The sequence below is a fragment of the Eutrigla gurnardus genome, assembly GCF_963514095.1.
Source record: "Eutrigla gurnardus genome assembly, chromosome: 14".
Lineage (NCBI taxonomy): Eukaryota > Metazoa > Chordata > Actinopteri > Perciformes > Triglidae > Eutrigla > Eutrigla gurnardus.
In genome coordinates, this window is record NC_139937.1 from 1,645,648 (window position 1) to 1,664,546 (window position 18,899).

Sequence of the window (18,899 nt, forward strand, 5' to 3'; positions counted from 1 at the left end):
CTTCAGCTGTCGATCCACAGCAAGCATGAAATAAGGTTTGTGGTTGGCTGGCCGTAGCGGTGCATTCATGGGCAATCGTAAACATTAAGTTTATTGTGACTGCCAGAGCTGCAAATCAACAAATCATTTCAACGACAAGACTCTTCGCAGCCAAACTTTGGAATGTTGGTTTAGAGTTGTTAGATATTGTGGCTCCACCTGCCACTGTGATGCCACTGTGATGCCACTGTGATGCCGCTGTGATGCCGCTGTGATGCTGCTGTGATGCCGCTGTGATGCCGCTGTAATGCCACTGTGATGCCACTGTGATGCTGCTGTGATGCCACTCTGCTACTGCTATGATGCAGCTGTGATGCCGTTGTGATGCTGCTGTAATGCCACTGTAATGCCACTGTGATGCCACTGTGATGCTGCTATGATGCAGCTGTGATGCCACTGTGATGACGTTGTGATGCTGCTGTAATGCCGCTGTGACTGTTGGAGATAGAATCATCTAAACGTGGCTGCGGCTTCCTCCATGGACTACTCCTGTTAATATTACTACTACTGTTGATATTACTACTATTGTTAATACTACTACTACTACTGTTAATACTACTACTAATGTTAATACTAATGTTAATACTACTTCTATTGTTAATACTACTACTAATGTTAATACGACTACTACTGTTAATACTACTACTAATGTTAATACTACTACTACTGTTATTACTACCACTACTACTGTTGATATAACTACTGTTAATATTACTACTACCGTTAATTCTACTACTGTTAATATTACTAAACTACTGTAAATATTACGACTATAGCTGTTAATACTACCACTATTGTTAATATTACTACTACTGCTGATAATAATATTACTGCTGTTAATACTACTACTGCTGTTAAAGGGATAGTTCGGAATTTTGGACATAAGACCTATTTTCCAAGTGAGCCGGTGTGTTTGAGACGTCTGGATACGTTTTCAAAAAATTTCATTCAGTTCTTCTAGTTGCCGAGTTCGCTTATGCTATGGCTAACGCAAGTCAACGGTTCTTAGCTAGACAAGCATTAAAAACAGTCTTGCCCACTCCACAGTGCACCCGAGGCAAATCAATTAAAACGCTAGACTGTCGATGTACATATCTGTGTTGATAGAATAATATTTGAAATAAAACTAACCTCGCATCGCATGAATCATCCATTTTTGAGGAACTAGTTTCTCAGCAGCAGCGGAACTTTACTTTGCTCCGTCGGACTCAAAACTCTAAGACGTGCCGCCCGAAATACTGCCCGTAAATAGGCAATCGAACCGGGCCAAACTGTCGGCACTTATACCCCCAAGGCTGTCTGAAAAGCCCTCGGAGCTCACTCAAACACCGGGCAGCCCACGGCCACGTAAAGCCACAATTACGCACCGCAAACCCAGACCACTGCTCCGTCCGGAGAACCGTAAACCCTTGGACGCGTTGCGGGGATTCCCTCCGGTAAATAGACACATGAACACCGCCGAATAGTCGAGCCTCGTGCCCTCAGAGCTGGGTGAAAAGCCCTTGGACCGCAGACCAACACCGGGCAGCGGGCGGCTCCGCGAATCCACACATGCGGACTCTCGGTCGGACTCAAAACTCTAAGACGCGTCGCCCGAAATACTGGCCGTAAATAGCCAATCAACCGGGACGAATTGTCGGGACTCACGCCCTCAGACCTGGGTGAAAAGCGCTTGGACCTCACACAAACACCGGACAATCACGCACCGCGAACCCAGACCTCTGCTCCGTCCGTAGACCCGTAAACCCTCGAACGCGTTGCGAGGATTCCCTCCTGGCACCACCAGTCTCCGTTTGTTCGGTCCCGGTTCTCAGCCCCAGCTATCTCGGTCTCCACAGACGCTCATCAGAGTCTTCAAAAGTTTCAATTTATTCTCCAAAAGTGTCCATTTCTGTGAGATTGAAGAAACTAGCACTGCAGGCTACTCTGCTACTGTAGCAATGACAGCACGTAAACAAACTATTATAGAACCGGTAACTTATAAGCGCTAGGTGATATCACTCCGCCGCTGCCATAGCCTACTAGGAAGTATGACACGCTGCTGCTGCTGCTGAGACATAAATCCTTAAAAATGCAAGGTTGGTTTTATTTCAAACATTCTATCAACACACTTCGATAGTCTGCCGTTACAATGGATTTGCCTCGGGTGCACTGTGGAGTGGGCAAGACTGTTTTTAATGCCTGTCTAGCTAGGAACCGTTGACTTGCGTTAGCCATAGCATAAGCGAACTCCGCAACTAGAAGAACTGAATGAAATTTTTTGAAAACGTATCCAGACGTCTCGAACACACCGGCTCACTTGGAAAATAGGTCTTATGTCCAAAATTCCGAACTATCCCTTTAATACTATTCCTACTGTTAATATTACTACTACTGTTAATACTACTACTACTACTACTACTACTACTACTACAACACAAATCCAGATGAACCTGTGAACCTGGTCTACTCCACATTTCTCTTCGAAGAACTGTGTCACTGCTCCTGGTGATGTTAGGACTTTGAAATTCATCGACTTTGAGGGCACACTCACACTCGGGCCATTTGATCCGTACTGTGCCGATCGATCGGATCGGAAAATGGAGGAGGTAGAGGTGGAGAGGCGGGCGCAGCACAGGTAGGCGGCTGCGACGCTGCCGTGTGACCGCAGGCACTCCACGACCGCACGTGAGAGACGGATGGCTTTGAATGTCAATCGCTTGTGTCTCACCTTACGCCACAAGAGGCGGCGCAGCACGGGTAGTGTCCACGACACTGTCCTGTGACCGCCATCCAACGATTCAGCCAGACTTTTTTTTGGTCCATGTCTAAAAATAAATACATTGACGTGATTTTGTTGTTCTGTTTTTTTTTTTTTTGCCTGTGCCATACAGCCACAATGCTTGGGGATACAGTGCCTTGAAAAAGTATTCATACCCCTTGAACTTTTTCACATTTTGTCACTCTACAACCACAAACTTAAATTTTTTATAACCTAACCCTGCTTTAAACTTCTCCACAACTTTTTCCCTGACCTGTCTGGTGAGTTCCTTGGTCTTCATGATGCTCTTTGTTGACTAGTGTTCTCTAACAAAGCACTGAGGCCTTCACAGAACAGTTGTATTTATACTGATACTAAATTACACACAGGTGGACTCTATTAACTAATTAGGTGACTTCTGAAGGCAACTGATTGGACTGCATTTTATTTAGGGGTATCAGAGTAGAGGGGGCTGAATACAAATGCACACCACACTTTTCAGATTTTTATTTGCTTAAATTTTTGTACACCATGTATCATTTTCGTTCCACTTCACAATTATGTGTTACTTTGTGTTGGTCTATCACATAAAAAATCTCAATAAAATACATTTAAGTTTGTGGTTGTAGAGTGACAAAATGTGAAAAAGTTCAAGGGGTATGAATACTTTTTCAAGGCACTGTATGTGGTAATTTACATATTTGAAAAGAAACTATTGTACTGTCACTTTCATAGAATTGGCTTCTTTATTTTATAAAATATCTACAACAAATATTAACCGTAAAATCAAATCGTATCGTTCTTACACTGTATGGAATCGATTCGAATTGAATCGGTCTGTAATAAAAGGATATTGTTTTTGAATCGAATCGTAACCTGTGTATCTAGATGCATATAGAATCGTTTATCACAGAGAGATATGCAACCCTACTTCGTAATACGACACACGTATGGCTTTACGTAGTTTACAAGAAGCGCCGTCTCAAAGTCATCACTAGAGAGAACAACACAGAGAACATGACTGAAACTTGGCACAGATTTCTACTAAACATTCGGCCTGCATCAGTGCATGTGAGCACCAGCGGGCAGATTTTGGACAGACACACACAGCTGCATTTTTATTGTAAAAGTACCGATAAACAAAGCCTACGTCATGTCAACATTGCGTACCCGTGCATGTGCACATGCATGAACAGTACCAGACTCAAATCCAAATCCTGTGCCGGGCCGAGGAAGCGTACCGTTCTGAAGTACGGAACGGAGCGCTCAGTGTGCCTGGGCGCGGTCTGTTTGGTGTAGTGTGAGTGCGCCCTGGAAGTCCTGCTCTATTTGAGAAGTGTCCTGAGATAACTTTTGTTCTGACATGACACCATAAGTAAAATTGTATTTAATTGAATTAGAGAAAATCCACCCCTTGTCCACACTGAAATATTTAAGCAACTTTTAGATGGATTGCCATTAAAGTAATGACATTCCCATCATTCTTACTAATAAGAAAAAATGTGAGTATATAAGTTACCAGTTAAACCAACTGTTGCTTAAAAGGTAGTCATTTATCTAAACTGTACTGCATCATTTGGGAAATGGTCAGCAGTGTATTAAGTCTATGATTTATAGTTATTATGTAAAACATTTGAGGCCTGGTTTCTTTAGTATAATGTGTATTTGTCTGTACCTGTGAAGTCTCCATTTACAGTGAGATAAGAGGAACGCGCTGCCTCGGTTGTACATGACTAATGGCCACCGGGAGACAACATTTAGTGAGCCCTTTGTTTTGAGTGAGGACGTACGCACCGCTGCCCTCTGAGTCCTGCAGAGAAGGAAGCACGGATTAATCTTGAAACTTCAAACAACACTGTGCCAGCAGCAAGACAAGGTCATTTGATGGATTTCCTGGAAACAGGCTTGTTTCTGTGTGACTCGGGACGGTGTGAATGTGCTGATCCCCGTGAGAGCCCCCACTTTTCACTTGACACCCACCGAGGGCGGGCGCAAGTAGTTTGGTTACACCAATGGTGACATGCCCCTCTATTGGTCATAGTGCTAGTCACACGTTTGGCAACAAATTGTACAGTTGAGTCAAAAACTCCTCTATACAAGGAAGCGCCAGTCACACGCGTGGAATGTGTTCTTCCTGAGTTTTACCAGAGGTTGGGGAAGCAGGAGGAAAGAATGGATGAGTCACTTAAACAGGCTAATGAGAGCTGGAGGAGGAGGCAGCAAGGTGGCCGAGTCAGAAAAACACATTAAATAGCAGCAGCAAGAAACGGAGAAAGTGCGGCACGTGACCAACGGTGGAGGCGGTGGTGAATCACAACCAAGCTCTGAAGGAGGGAAGGGGATCGTAAAAGCAAAACATGCTAGTAGTTAATTTGTGCTGAATGTGGTGTGACTCATTATGACAGCTCAACACACACTTCCTGGTGGCACGGAGGAAGCAGAGCAACTCATAACCAGCCAAGTTCACCAGTGAACACCGCTGTTGGTTTAGCACATGAGCCGAGACTTGAGGGTAAAAATGTAACATAATAAAGTCAGTTTCATTAGCATACGGCTACTCCAAGCTGAAATCAATCATAGTGTGAAGCGGGTCCACTTGGCCCCTCAGTCCGTACCAGCTGCAGCGGTGCTCAGCATATCTGCATGGCAGACAGAGACAAATGGTGAATGATGATCCAGGCTGGTCTGGCAAAGGAAGAATGCCTTCATCAACAGCAGCCACACTAACCCAGGAGGAAGCAAGGCAGCTTGTGGGACAAACACTTTTTGTTTTGGTCGTCTCTCCCGTTTGGTTGGGAGTTGGGAGGTAAAGAAACATTATGGGGGGAACTTGATTTGTATAAGTGGCATAGATGTAAAACATGTATATAATACAATATTCACATATATCTAAGACTACAATTGCTTCAGAAGCACAGGGTTGCACCACACGAAAAGATAGGGTTCAACCCATATTGCTTTCTCAGGGCCAATACAGATACTGCTTATTACTAACCAAAGAGAACGATGTATTTAAACTGATATTTGTCTGCAGTAATAAAAAGTGTCAAAGGGGGTCCAAGAGTGGCCGAGTTTGTTTAAATCACAGAACCTTTCAACGTGACCTTAACACAAACTAGAAAGTTGAACAAAGAAACAAATAAATCAAATAGTTCCCTGAAGTTTTATAATTGTTTTAGAATAAATCAAATTAAGACTGGGGCTGCATCAGAGCCATTTTAAAACAAAATTATTTCAATCGGCTTAAAAAATGACCGATACCGATACAAAAATGCTGAATATCAGCCGGGCCAGTCATCGGTCGACCAAAAACAGTTTAAAAGTTGGTTATTTAAAGAACCTTGATATAATAATTAATTCATTAATAGTTAATTAATCATAACAACAAATGAGACACCAAATTACTATGGGGGTGAGACCCACCGACGCTACAGACCTATTACAGAGCAGTGGTGGGACCTCATTTCAGACTCGGGTGTGAGCAGAACTGGACCGGTCCTTTTATAACAAAAATGGCGTCCGCTACGACAGCTGACAGCCGGCCCTGCTCCAAGAGCTGAGCGGTGTGCCCCACTGGGGTAGGACCTCACTTCGGACTCACTTCAGTGGGACTCTCCATTTACTACAATACTACAAGATGGCTGGCGGGCAACGGCTGCAGACATTTTTTGTTAATTGGCCTCGTGAGCGCAGATATTGGCCTATGCCGATCATCTCAAAATGCCATTAATTACCGCTTAATCGGCCGACCACTACTTTCTACTATGTATTTCATCAGAAAACACTGCCTGAATTTGTTTTACATCTGTAAAATGTTACATATTACTACATATTTAATATTTCCTTATCAAAAAAAGTAGGTGTCTACTTGTTTCTGCAGATCCCCTCTGCAGCCTGCGCACACGTTTTCAGTGATCGAAGAGCAAAGCTGTGGTTCTGCTGCTTTTATTTATTCTGCTGAGGTTTATGTGCCGGCTGGTTTGTCCGATGAGCCTACAGTGGTGAAGGGATGAAAATGTTTTGAGGCCAAACTCAGACATGAGCATCGACAGGTTCCCTTGGCAGAAAGCCACACAGATTTTTCCACTGGAGTTTGTAATATTGCAGAGAAGAAGCTCTGTGGCAAAAGCTATTGACACTTACATGTTTTGTACAGATGATAATCTTCACAGATGAAAACTACTTTTCTGTTTTTTGAAGTGTGAATGCAATAGCCAGAAGTAAAACGTTACCGCCACCATGGCTGCACGAGCGAAGGCACGGGGCTGTCAAGACGAGTCGGCATGAGGAGATTTGGTCTAATTTAGCCACTTCTTAGCAACATCCTTTCTAAAGATATATAAAAGCTTTAAAATGTGTCATTTTACATCGTAGAATAAAATGTTTAAATCTCTGAAGCTTCTGTTACCACAGACCTTATTTCAGGCATCTGACCAAAAACCCACTGGCTTTGAGACGAGGGAACCGGACGTGCAAACATGCCAACTCATGTCAGGTTTCAGGAATCACCTGTATTAAACGATGACCTATGCAGATCAAAGCACCACCCAGGTCTGTCCAGAATGTGTCTATGGCTAAAGGCCTGCGGGACAAACACAACATTAGGACTCTGGATGGCATCAATGTGCTCATATATTATGGCCTCTGCAGACGCACTCAAAGGGAAATGAGCCCAAACAGACACATAAACTGGAACAACACAGAAGAAGGTAGATTGTCTGCACCAAACACACAAGAGTGAGAAGAGTGGGCTAGAACTAGGGTTGCAAAATTCCGGGAATTTTCAAAAGTGGAAACTTTCCATGGGAATTTATGGGAATAAACGGGAATAAACTGGGAATTTTTAAAATTGATGGTTGGCTCTTCAAAGGGGACTTAAATATAGCTGAGGAAAGTTATTTTGTAGCATAACCTTGACCAAAACAAACAGATACCATTCAAATACACTTGAATATCCATGCCATTCCTCAACCACATGCACAGAGCACACTGCTTAGTGCATGGCTATTGAGACCACACCCCCTACTGGCACTGTGCATGCCTCCATCACATGTACAGAAGATCACTAGAAGACTGGACCACACTTTTGAGCCTGAAGCACAAAGACTATTGAAGGCACACATTTGAGCTTCTGGACTAAACAAAGTGAAGTAAGTTTTGATGCTATTATGGGGAAATATATTTATTAAAGCTCTAGTCTACGATTTGAAAGGTTTGAAAAAAGCACCCCCCCCCCACACACCCCTCCCCTCTGTGCTCCTCCGAGCTCGTATCGTTCTACCCTCCCTCTTATTTTATAAGCCTCCCAACTCCCTCTTATTTTACGAAAATAGTTCACTGAAATGTGTTTCTGAAAACATTTTAGGCGAGAAATCTGTCTTTAATTTAGATCGACAACGGTCAGTTTGAAAGATTTTCGAGAGCTTGCGGGCGGCGGTGCTCCGTCTCGAAATCCGCCGCTCCGTGACTTCTTACATAGACAATGAATGGGAACATTCTATTCCATTTTTGAATGAGTGGGGTTGGGAGTATTGAACCTAACATTCCTGTTTTTGACTTCACCCATGAAACAACTAATTAAAACATGTTCTGTTCTACTTTCAAATAAATCTGTTGAAATATCTGTTGAAAACATTTTGTATGGATGTTTTCTTATGACTTCTGTTCATATTTATGCTTGGATATAATATATTCCCAGTTAGTTCCCCTAAATTCCCATTAATTCCCATAATTCCCATAATTCCCATTATTCCCATGGAGAGTTTCCAAATATGGAATATTTCCAAAATTCCCAAGCTTAAGTTCCCGTGGAAATTTACCGGAAACTTTCCGGAAATTTACTGGGAATTTTCCGCCCCTTTGCAGCCCTAGCTAGAACTAAACAGAAGATGTTCTGTGACAGATGAAATGTGACAAAGAACAGCGCAACACCAAAAAAAATCCCATCAAGCGAAGGCCTTGTTAGCACCGCTGGCAATCAGTGGGATCTACTCTCAGATCGGTTTCATTAGCTGCATCGTATGAATCAAAGGGTGAAGTCCTCTCTGTGCAAGCAAAGAAAAAACAGTACATGAGAGGGAGTGTAATAGAAGCTCTTCTGGGAAACTGCTTTTTGACTGACGGCGACTGGATTTGGTTCTCAGGGCTTGAAGCTTCATGCCTGTCAGTACATGTAGTTGAACTGTTTCCCCTCTGGATAATGCATCTGGAATGAAAGGAGTGGCATTTCACTTTCTGGTGAAAAGAGAGTTAATGAAAGACCTTTCTCACCTATTGCACTAAAAGTTTATTGAAAATGAGCTTTCACCACCACAGTGAGGGAACTTTGGCTCTGAGTTCGACCTTAGCAGGAGCGTTGGCGCAGATGCGATAATGAGAATGTAGTAGGTACGTGGCAGCATTAACATGTTAATATGAAGTAGAGTTCTCAACGGGTCGGCCCAGCCCGACAAACCCGACGGGACCCGAAGTTTCGGGCCGGGTCGAAAAAATAAGCAAATGAGCCGGGTCGGGTCGGGCCTCGGGCTTCCTTTTTTTATAAAACACATTTCATTAAAAAATAAAAAATAAAAAAAATTGTAGGTTGTAAATTATATATTGTTTGCTGTGAATCATCGCTGTTCACGTTTGGTCAATCTGGCTGCCTGCTTCATGGGGCAGAGTAAGTTTCATTTGAATTCACGTCTGCTGTCTGTCTGATCGTGATAACAAGTGTATGAGGAAAACAATAATGGCGCGCGGGGGGTCGGGTTCGGGTCGGGTTCGGGCCGACAATTCATGCTGGTGTGTCGGGCTGCGTCGGGTTCGGGTTTAAAAACCCGCGGGCCGGGTCGGGTCGGGCTGTAATTTTCAGGCCCGTTGAGAACTCTAATATGAAGGCGTGGCAGCAGAATGTATGTGGAGGGCTCCAGTTGGACACTGAGGACGTTTTGCGGCTGCAGTTCGCCATCACTTACTTCCCTGAATACAATTTGCACACAGTCTCACTGCCACCTGTCAGAGAACAAGTGAGAAGCAGAGGGGAGGATGGGGTGAGAGGGGAGGAGAGGCATGTGACAGCACAGTGCTACTCTCACAATGGGCAGAGAGAAAACGCCCGGCGACCAAACACAGACAGACAGAAGAATGCGACCGTGGAGGAAAATTCCCCCCGGTAACCAAGCGGCGGGACTTGGGATGATGGAGCGAGCGTGGGACAAAGGCGACTCTTTGCCTGCGGGTATTGAGAATTATTCATCCGGCGAGCGTCCACTGAAACCGAGAGAAGGAACAGGAGAAGGAACAGGAGAAGGCAGGGAAAGGAGGAGGGATGGCCTGGAGTGGAACAGAAACCAGAGAGACCGGGTCAAACGGGAATGAGTTCAGCAAGACTCAGCGTTTTGAGTCAAAGTGAGAAAAACATTCACACCAAAACCAGCTCACACACACACACACACACACACACACACACACACACACACACACAGTGAAAAGCCTCAGGTACAGGCAGATACTTGTATCACCCTTGCAGTCCTCCCAGCAGAACGCCTCCTAAAAAGAACTAAATTACACATCACACAACAGTTTCCTGGTGCTAATATGCCGCCCCCCCCCCTGGAAGGGAGAGACAGACCGCTCAGTGTGGATTTCATCACAATTCAAATCCATCACATGAAGAGAAGACATATAAAAGAGAAGTTCACCTTTTGATGTCGAACACAATTTTCAGGCCGTGTTCCAACAAGGTTTCAAACAGCGCTTACTCTGCCGGAAGCCATCGGTAATTATGAGCGATGTGCTGAGCCACGAGAGGCAGGAACAAGCGATTCAAGGCGAAAACACCACCACGGTGTAAGCATTTGAACAGAGACGGGAAAAGACATACTGGAAAGAAAGAGAGTGAGAGGGAGAGAACAGAGCACACACTGGCTTTTAAGTTTGACATTTGAGTTTCCATCTTTCATAAGGTTCGTCCTTTTTTTCCAGAAGCGATAACTTCGGCTGCCAGCCGTTGGAGAGAGGTGAGAAAAGAACTCAACATGATCCGCAGTGTGTCTACAGGTAAAAGGGAGAACTGCTGCATATGAGAAAGTGTTTATGAAGACATGGAGGCCTATCAGACCCCGACGACCGCTGCTCACCAATGCTCCACGTTACATACAGCTGCTAAAACAACGAACCAATGTATGGAATAAAAAAGGACATCATCATCAGTTTGACTTGATCTTTTTGTTTAATGGTCTGATACAGGAGTGCAATGCTAAATCAGTACTCTTTTAGTGGAACTATTTGATCATTTATGAGTCATAAATAATGCAAAACAAGTTGAGAAATTACACACTCGGGAGGGTTTACTTGCCAAATTCTACATTTTTAATTAATTATATGATATATTAGCACCTCCTCTTAGGCCACTTCTACATATGCAGAGACATTTCTGCAGGTTCCTGGGCTAAAACGAGGCATCGAGCCAAGGTCCTGAGATACCTCGATAAGATAGCGTGACAAATTCTTTGAAGAAACCTCTGCCGCCAAAATATAACCCCGGTTTGCATACTTCCAAGCAGCAATATTGTTATCTGAGGATACCCTCGACAGGGAGGGTAAACAGATAAATGAGGAGACCCACAGGGGCGATGGGAGAAGGGAGGCTGAGGGTGAGATGGATGAGCGGAGGGAGGGGGGGGGGGATAAATGAAACATCTAGTGCTGCTTCAAACGGAATGAGGAGACAGGAGATTAAGAGGGGGAATGTGTGCACCATGTTAGATGTAGAAAGACAGATTGTCAGAATGATCAATAAGGGGGTGAAAGCCATGCTGGGTGTCAGGGCGGGATAGAGGCCTGATCTGAAAGGAGGCAGGACTGTGGAGTTGGAGATTGACCGGAAGAAAATCAAACAGAGAAGCCCAAGAACACACCAGATCCCTCTTTGAAGTGTCATCCATTACTCCATGAATTTGTTTCTCCGTCTTGTCAAGCTCGCTCTGCATGTGACCACACAAACAACAAATGCAATTGAAAAGTCCAGCTGTCTAGACTCGACTGGGAAATTGGTTTAGGAAAACAGGGTGGACAGTTGAGTTCTGCCCTCAATTGGCTTCATTGTCCGTTTACATGAGACTGCCGAGAGGGCAGGCAAGTGACCGTGTCGTGTCTTTGGCCATAACTGAATTCTTCCGCCGGCCTCGCTCAGTCGGGAGCCAATTACCAACACACACTGTGTAGCGGAGCTGCTGCCTAAAGCATGAGTGCCTGAGAGGAGTCACATGAAAGGTCCTTCTTAAGGATGGAAAACACCATCATAATCATCATCATCATCATAGTGCTTTTTTACAACTTGTCGTTATAAACATGAGGCAACTGTGCAAAATACGCAGCCGGGGACTTTAAACATCTACCTGTTTAAAGTCTTTTCAGAACGGTCAACAGAAACACAATGACAGAGTCACAAGAGGACAACACACTGAGGTCAATGATTAACCAGACTACACAAACCATTGTGTGTGTGTGTGTGTGTGTGTGTGTGTGTGTGTGTGTGAGCTTGCACACAGCCACACATCTGGAGTGTTTTCTTGTAGTCACGAAACAAACAGCAATAATGAAAAACTGCTTAAAGCCCTCATTCACTTTTTCTTGTCTTGTACATAAAAGAACTTTCCAAGACGTTTGTTGCTGCGTCTGAAGAGCAAAACAAAACAAGTAACAAACAGCCATTTCACAGCAACTGTCAGACAAAGGTCTGTGCATAATTCTCAACAGATCCATCCATCCATCCATTTTCTACCGCTTATCCTGTATTTAGGGTCACGGGGGGGCTGGAGCCGATCCCAGCTATCATTGGGCGAAGGCAGGGTACACCCTGGACAGGACGCCAGTCTATCACAGGGCCGACATGGAGAGACAGACAACCATTCACACTCACATTCACACCTATGGGCAATTTAGAGTCACCAATTAACCTATCCCCATCCTGCATGTCTTTGGACTGTGGGAGGAAGCCGGAGAACCCGGAGAGAACCCACGCTTACACGGGGAGAACATGCAAACTCCACACAGAAGGGACCCGGGCCGACCCGGGAATCGAACCCAGGACCCTCTTGCTGTGAGGCGAGAGTGCTACCCACTACACCACCGTGCAGCCCCTCAACAGATCATATTATGCAATTAATTTTCTATGAACGCCTGCCAAGCCATACAAATCAATAAAAAAAATAACAAAGTGGGTGCATGCGCAATTATACTCACATAAGTGGTCTATGGTCTCTGCCGGACTGCACAGCTGATAAAAAGCAGCTATGCAGGGCCAGCGGCTCTCGTGGGGTTCTTATGGAGAATTAGCAGCAGCAGTTTGCTGTGAGGGACCGACTGTAGCCACACTCAGGGCTCCTCCTCACTTTATGCCTGCTCTCGCTACAGAGAGGGAGGGACGGCTGAGAGAAAATGGCCTTTTATTGCCTCTCTATCTGTTGGCAAATAGCACTGGCACCCTCTCCTCCTCCCAGCCTCTAACAATGCTACACCTCCTCTGGACTGGCTGTTCAGCCCCCCCAACAAACTAACCACATCTACAATTTTCACGTGGTTATAAAAGGTGACTCCCCGCAGCACTGCACACCCACTGGAGCCAATTGTTAACTCCTCCATCAGACCACCTCTGCCTCTCTACAAGCACCAAGGCGTGCACAAACACACAGGAACCAGCTGGCAACAGAAACACATGCAATCACGCCCACATCCCCCTGACTGATCAGGCTCGTTGGAGATGAACCGCTCCTTGCCTGGAAAGTAGACGAGAGCAGGCGGCAGCAGCAGGAGGCGGAGCCTAAAAGCTCCAGTTTCCATTGGTCTTCGAAGATTTGACAGTCAGAAAAAGTTACATCCTGTTAGACGCGATCTGTAGTTTGCGACCACGTTCGCATTTGTTTATATTTGTTAATAAATATCTGTGGAAATCAGAATCAGAATATTTTAGTAACCCCTCCAGAAAATATACAGCTGCAGTTGCTTTATAAGAGAAAGAGAAGAAAGAGTCAAATAAGTATAAAAATAATTAGTAGGCCTATAAAATAACGCCAATAAATATGTAATATATGAAAACACTATACGGTAAAGTAGTGTATCTGCTGTTGAGGTAGTATCATAGAATCTATAGTGCACATAAGTAAAGTTTGACAGTTATACTGTATTAAATGTTTTTAATAACCTATTTTATTGTCATTATTATAATTATTATTAATATTATCAACCACATGAGATGTTTGTTAACAGATTTAACTTTAATTGCACAACATGAGACTAACAGCCCACGATCTAGCTTTAAATATTAGACTCACACAGGAAATTTGCATTTTCTACTAAACCTGCTGTTTGTTGTTAAATCTAAGAGTCAATCAGCTTTGAGATGAGGCGAGAGGCGTTTCCCATCATGCCCCGGGGCTTGAAGTCAGTTGAGAGCAAATGTGGCGCCTGGCTCTAAAAACTGCGGCTGACTTGATCTCGTGAGATTATCGTTATCGTTAACTATCTGGCATGCATTGTGTGACGATCGCCGGTGATCGATTCTGTGCAGGCCTAGCTCATCTCCTACAAGTCGTTTAACTCCCGCAGGAGTTACTGAGGCCCAGGGTGAATGGCACCACAGTGGATGGCCTCACTGGAGGTCACCTGAGGTGCTGTCAGGTCACGGGGTTAATGGTGGGCGTGATGACCACCACCTGGATGCGTGAGGTCTGAACATTAGATGGTTTACTGAGACATCCCTCAGGGCTGCTGCAGGTTTTAAAGCTTTAAAAGCAAATACTGTTTGACTTGTGAGGTTTGCGTGTGTTTTCGTGAACAAGGTGCAATGTAAAGCATGTGACGAGGTCAGCGGACTGAGCCCACATTATTTGTGTGAGAGTCATCAGACTGGTGAACACTGTACATGATGAATGGAATAAATACAAGTCTATTCTGAAGACTAACGTGTGAAAGCAATGAACCCGGCGTGACTCTGAATAATGTTTTCTCTGCTGCCAGGGACCCACATTTAGCAGCATGTGTAACGGTTCAGACCGGGTCTGGGACGGGTCTGGACCGGGTGATGTACCCAATCCCAATATTCCTGCTACGCAGTCGGCAATTGCCACAATGTGTCTGCCACAGAGACCCGCCGCGGCGCAACGTTACACCTCATATGCGCCCCAGCCGTCCGTGGCCGGCTTCCAGAGCCGCCGTGCCCGCCTCACACCGAGACTCGTAGACGCCAAGCCCCACACACACGCACACACACGCACGCGCACACACAGAGACAGAGAGAGAAGGGAGAGAGAGCGAGAGAGAGAGAGAGAGAGAGAGAGAGAGAGAGAGAGAGACAGCTGAAAATATCCGCTGCAATATTCGTATCGCCCTTCTCGTGAGTGAGCGGAGGGGACCGGGGACCGGGTGAGAGGAGTTTCGGAACCACTTACCGAACAGACAGCAGAGCAGCGCTGACAGCAGTTCCAACTTTTACACCAAGTACGTGTCGGACGGATCAAAGGGTTTCTGTCCGGAACGACGCGCGCGCCCACCGGATAATCCACACGGAACAGTTGTTGCTCCGCGAACAACGACCTCGGTCACAACTCGGAAAACTACTATTTCTCCGAAAACCCGCTGAACGGCTGATACTGGACCCGCAGCCGGACTCCCCCTCGGACACAAGTGGGATATGTAGTTTTGCGTCGCCAGTGAGGGAGGGTATGACCAATAGAAAGAGCGAGGAGCCGTCCAGGGTGCTCGCTCCTCGGCCTCTCTCTGAATCTGAGCCCCGTCAGCTCCGACCTCAGAACGGGCTCCGCAGCCACCGGGCCAGCAGGCGCCACCAGGTGCTCATTTACATAACTGCACCGGCTGTGTCCAATCACGGCTCCGAGCAAGGTGTCCGATTGAATATTCGAGCAGGCACATCGTCCAATCAGAGCTCTCGGGGGGCGGGCGCTGTGACCTGAACAACACTGGACGATGAAATTCAACGTGATGGCTCCGGGGCCGATGGGAGTTTCTTTGTTACAGCCTAAAACTGAGATTTGGGAGAAATGACACGCAGAGTGCTTTCACCTTGTTAACCCTTTACATGTAAACCACAGTTGCCTTCTTTTAAAAGCAGATTCTTTGCTCACATAAACTTGTAAACTCACTTGATTTATCTGTTCAGCCTCTCAGCATCTGGACGGTGCAATTGAATGTGCCCCCCCCATTGAATGTGCCCCCCCCCCCCCAACACTGCATTGGTATTTACCTCTAAAGAAGCTTTATTACAGAGCCCTGCAGGTGTAACTGTATACCATTACTGCCCTGGGCTATAATGACTCAGGTTGAAGTAAAAGCTTGCAGTAAAAACATAGCAACGGAGTTGGAACCAGAAGAGTTGTTGATATGGGACCTCAAGGTCTTTGAAAAGGAGCTTTGAAAAGAGCTGAAGCAGTCGGAGTCACAGAGAAGGAGTTACCGAATGTGTTAGTGCTTGTCTGACAGAGAGGACGGGACCTTTAGCTGGCGAGGGACAACGAAGGTCATTTAACTCTCAGAAACAGAACAAACACAGATACTTTCTCTGCTGCTTAATCTCTACCTTTGTGTGTGTATGTTTGCATATTATCTCATGAATCATTTGACATGAGGCGGTTTGGTCAGAAGGTTTTGAATGAAATTAAATCTGCAAAGTGCAATGGTGGAAAGTAACAAGAGACATTTTCTCAACTTCTGCATTCATTTAACAGTTTAAACAGCATGTGTTCAGCATGATGAGTACGTGTGTATTATACATTAAGTACACGTTTTAATGCAGGATGTATATTTGTAATGCAGTATTTTTAAAGTATGGTGTTGCTAGTTTTACTCAAGTTAATGATCTAAAAACACCTTCCACTACTGAGAAAATGTATTTGAAATGAGAGGCTATTAAAAGTCTGTTTTTTCTCCACAATTAACTGGAGTGTGTGCTAATGTCACTAAAGTGTTTTTTAATCTTCATTATTATGACAAAATTATGGAAAAATCTGTGTGAGCATGCATGTGCACGCAGTTCTAGATAGATTTTATGAATTCCTACTCTTAATTTTCACTTTTGTTTCTGCTCCATTCGGACCACCATTACCTGAACCCGTCTCCCCACTCCCCCGTCCTCACCCCTTCTCCATCCCTCCCTCCCTGCCTCTCCAATGACTTTGTGTTCATAGAGACTTTAGCTGGACTTTCATCTGGACTGGCCTCATTCCCTCTGCATATCATTAACATTCTCACTGCAGCTTTTCAATCCAGAGCTAAACCAAACCACTCTCTCTCTCTCTCTCTCTCTCTCTCTCTCTCTCTCTCTCTCTCTCTCTCTGTTTAATGGGGAAGCCTCCCTCCTTCAGTCTTATCCATAAAAACAAATCTTTATTTCTTCCTCTGTTTAGCGCTGATATGCTCGCGATTTATTAATGTTCCTGGTTCTCTGGAGTCTGTTTCATAGGCATCTAAATCTTAACGCTAAACAAATAAAAAGTGTATGTGCTTAAAATGAAATTAAAGGAATGAAAAATCATTGTGGATATTTGAGAAAGAAGTGATCCTGCCGTTGAGTGCAGTGATTCTCAGCTCTTGTTCTCTCTCTTTCTCTCCCGAGCCTTCCCCTTTTCAGCCTTCTCTATTGTGCACATCGTCCAACTGGCTCTGCTTTGTTCGTTGTCCGGGCAACTGCAAATCCCCTGGCAGAAAGTATGACCTTTTTTCACTGGGATTTCTTCTCTACCTTGCGCCTCCTGCTCTTATTCTTTTTCCATCTCACTTTCACGTTACTCTGATCTATTTTCAAATCACATTTCTTCCTTTTATCACAAAACACGCTCAGTTCCTACATAGCCAAGTTTGTTTGACTAAATCTCCTTTTCCCCTCCTCCTCCCTCCTCTCTCTCTCTCTCTCTCTCTCTCTCTCTCCCTCTCTCTCTCGCTCATTCTCACTTTGAGTGAAAAGCAGCAGAGCATAAAAAGCAGGTCTGATCCTGTGAGGAATTCACTCAGAGAGAGACAAACAGAAAAAGAGAAGTTCAAGTTGCAGAACTTGAGTCAGCGAGGACAAGAAATCACTTGGTGCGATGGGCAAGGGAAGATAAAGAGGAGGTAAAATAATAACTTAGCCTGAGCATAAATAGTCTGACAAGAAGAAAGGGGGTTTTCGAGAAATTGAAAAGTGTGTTAAAAGTTAAGAAAAACAACCTTTACTAAAAAAAAAAGTGTTATTGCATTCAGCAGAAAATTACCATTTTCATCGAAAAGTTTCCATTTGGGATGACAGATGATGTATCGTCTGTTGGTTTGAATTTATCACCTCTCTTACATCACTTTAGTCCCAAAACACAAACATCTAAATTAGAAATGGAATCCTTCAACACACACACACACACACACACACACACACACACACACACACACACACACACACACACACACACACACACACACACACACACACACACACCTGTCATGGACTGACAGCTTTGCTGGACTGCAGGTTCAGACACACTGATCAGTTGCAGAATGTGAAGCTTGCAGTATGTTGGGTACTGGTGTAAAACCACATACCAAGGATTCTGAAACTTCTCCACTCGGGTATTTTTCATGAGGAATATCCCAAACCAATAAATGCCTCTGACTAACAATGGTTGACAAAACCTCTAGCCAGACCCACAGCTCTTTTTTTCTTTTTCCACATACAAGCGTGACCTCAGCTCCCAGGTTGGATTCAAACACACGTATGTGTCCGTGAGAGTGTGCACATGTGTGTCTGTGTAAATGTAAGTGTTCTGTCACTTGTCTGTGCTCCGTCACTATCCGTGTTACAGGCCCAGGGCAGGTTCTCTCTGATTGGCCCCGGGAGAGGATCCGGGAGCAGTGGAGGTGTCAGGGGTCACAGGGTCAGCGTCAGCCTCGGGGGGAGGTTCCTAGGTAGAGGGTCAGCATGGACGTCTAAGTGCAGGAGCTCTCTTTTCAGGTGTGTAGTGTGTCAGCTCCACTCACTTTTCTCTTCCTTTCTGTCCTCTTTGTTGTTTTTCTACTTTTGGATTGAAGATTGTTGATATATTTTCTCATCAAGACTAAGTGTACCCATGCTAGTGGCTCTGTGATGCCATTCTAA

General features: G+C 44.9%; 1 protein-coding gene across 3 annotated transcripts in view; it reads right to left on the bottom strand.

The window, feature by feature from the left end:
• ddr1 (discoidin domain receptor tyrosine kinase 1) overlaps positions 1-15,535 on the bottom strand; it is a 54,342-nt gene extending 38,807 nt beyond the window's left edge. For 2 of the 3 annotated variants that reach the window (XM_084026638.1, XM_084026637.1), the window contains exon 1: positions 15,211-15,534. The gene's annotated coding sequence lies outside the window, so the exon portion shown is untranslated. Of the gene's footprint in view, positions 1-15,210 lie in introns of all 3 variants that reach the window. The other variant, XM_084026636.1, reaches the window with a different exon arrangement.
• Positions 15,536-18,899: the final 3,364 nt, after the last annotated feature.